This window comes from Centroberyx affinis, unplaced genomic scaffold, assembly GCF_046629955.1.
Source record: "Centroberyx affinis isolate AG114_WGS23_722 - 3 ecotype Tasmania unplaced genomic scaffold, CSIRO-AGI_Caff_v1 ptg009627l_1, whole genome shotgun sequence".
Classification (NCBI taxonomy): domain Eukaryota; kingdom Metazoa; phylum Chordata; class Actinopteri; order Beryciformes; family Berycidae; genus Centroberyx; species Centroberyx affinis.
Window position 1 is genome coordinate 5,001 of NW_027284589.1, and position 2,500 is coordinate 7,500.

General features: G+C 46.4%; 1 pseudogene; it reads left to right on the plus strand.

Annotated features, from left to right (window-relative positions):
- Positions 1–1,018: 1,018 nt before the first annotated feature.
- The window catches only part of LOC139640517 (RNA-binding protein 25 pseudogene), a 2,753-nt pseudogene continuing 1,271 nt past the window's right edge, over positions 1,019–2,500 (plus strand).

A 2,500-nucleotide genomic window follows, 5' to 3' on the forward strand; every position in this document is an offset into this window, starting at 1 on the left:
TCACTCTCCATGAAGAGTGAAACACCTTTCAGCAGATCACACTGGTTCCACCTCACTCTCCATGAAGAGTGAAACACCTTTCAGCAGATCACACTTCCACCTCACTCTCCATGAAGAGTGAAACACCTTTCAGCAGATCACACTTCCACCTCACTCTCCATGAAGAGTGAAACACCTTTCAGCAGATCACACTGGTTCCACCTCACTCTCCATGAAGAGTGAAACACCTTTCAGCAGATCACATTGGTTCCACCTCACTCTCCATGAAGAGTGAAACACCTTTCAGCAGATCACATTGGTTCCACCTCACTCTCCATGAAGAGTGAAACACCTTTCAGCAGATCACACTTCCACCTCACTCTCCATGAAGAGTGAAACACCTTTCAGCGGATCACACTGGTTCCACCTCACTCTCCATGAAGAGTGAAACACCTTTCAGCAGATCACACTGGTTCCACCTCACTCTCCATGAAGAGTGAAACACCTTTCAGCAGATCACACTTCCACCTCACTCTCCATGAAGAGTGAAACACCTTTCAGCAGATCACACTTCCACCTCACTCTCCATGAAGAGTGAAACACCTTTCAGCAGATCACACTTCCACCTCACTCTCCATGAAGAGTGAAACACCTTTCAGCAGATCACACTTCCACCTCACTCTCCATGAAGAGTGAAACACCTTTCAGCAGATCACACTTCCACCTCACTCTCCATGAAGAGTGAAACACCTTTCAGCAGATCACACTTCCACCTCACTCTCCATGAAGAGTGAAACACCTTTCAGCAGATCACACTGGTTCCACGTCACTCTCCATGAAGAGTGAAACACCTTTCAGCAGCAGTCTGACCCATACAGATGCACTGCTACTGTTTCCATTTATTGTTTCATAATGTGTGAAGCAGAGAGTCTACTGAGAGAGTGAGAGAGAAAGAGAGAGAGAGGGAGAGAGAGAAAGAGAGAGACAGAGAGAGAGAAAGAGACAGAGAGAAAGAGAGAGGAAGACAGACAGAGAGAGAGAGAGAGACAGAGAGAGACAGAGAGAGAGAGAGGGAGACAGAGAAAGAGAGAGACAGAGAGAGAGAAAGAGACAGAGAGAAAGAGAGAGGAAGACAGACAGAGAGAGAGAGAGAGAGACAGAGAGAGACAGACAGAGAGAGAGAGACAGAGAGAGAGAGGAGAGAGAGAGAGACAGAGAGAGAGAGAGACAGAGAGAGAGAGACCGAGAGAGAGAGAGAGAGAGAGAGAGACCGAGAGAGAGAGACCGAGAGAGACAGAGAGAGAGAGAGAGAGAGAGAGAGAGAGAGACAGAGCAGTAGTATCAATACTTCAGTACTAAATTCAGTAGACCAACACAGTGTTATGGCTCCACCCACTGGACGAGGAGGAACTACAACATCTATCATCTCCACACACACACACACACATACACACACACACACACACACACACACACACACACACACAGACACACACAAAACATACAATACACACAGAAAGCAGTTTGATTCGGATGAAAAATTTATTTATTACAAACAACGACAGAGAGCTGTTAGCAGTCAGTTAGCAGCTGTTAGTTCTGTACAAATATCACTGCATTTGATTGGTTGGTTGGTTTTGCCGATGGGCAAGAAGGCTAGGTCTCAAACAGCACCCTGCACCCTCTGAAGTGCACTACTTTACACCCTACATCCTCTGTAGTGCACTACTTTACAACCTAGACCCTCCATAGTGCACTACTTTACAACCTAGACCCTCCATAGTGCACTACTTTACACCCTACACCCTCCATAGTGCACTACTTTACACCCTACACCCTCCATAGTGCACTACTTTACAACCTAGACCCTCCATAGTGCACTACTTTACAACCTAGACCCTCCATAGTGCACTACTTTACACCCTACACCCTCCATAGTGCACTACTTTACACCCTACACCCTCCGTAGTGCACTACACCCCCTGAAGTGCACTACTTTACACGCTACACCCTCCATAGTGCACTACTTTACAACCTAGACCCTCCATAGTGCACTAATTTACACCATGCACCCTCTGAAGTTCACTACTTTACAACTTACACCCTCCGTAGTGCACTACAACCTCCGTGGTGCACAACTTTACACCCTACAGCCTTTGTAGTGCACTATTTTACACCCTGCACCCTCCGTTGTGCACTACTTTACACCCTACAGCCTTTGTAGTGCACTACTTTTCAGGTGATGTAGTACCTTAAGGACTGGGGTGTTGTCTGAGAATGGCACCAGAGAAACAGAGAGAGAGAGAGAGTTAGAGGTAGGAGTAGGGAGTGTGACAGTGTTATGGCTCCACCCACTGGACTGAGGAGGAACTACAACATCTATCATCTCCACACACACACACACACACACACACACACACACACACACACAAACACACACACACACACACACAAAACATACAATACACACAGAAAACAGTTTGATTCTGATGAAAAATGAAGTTTATTACAAACAACGACA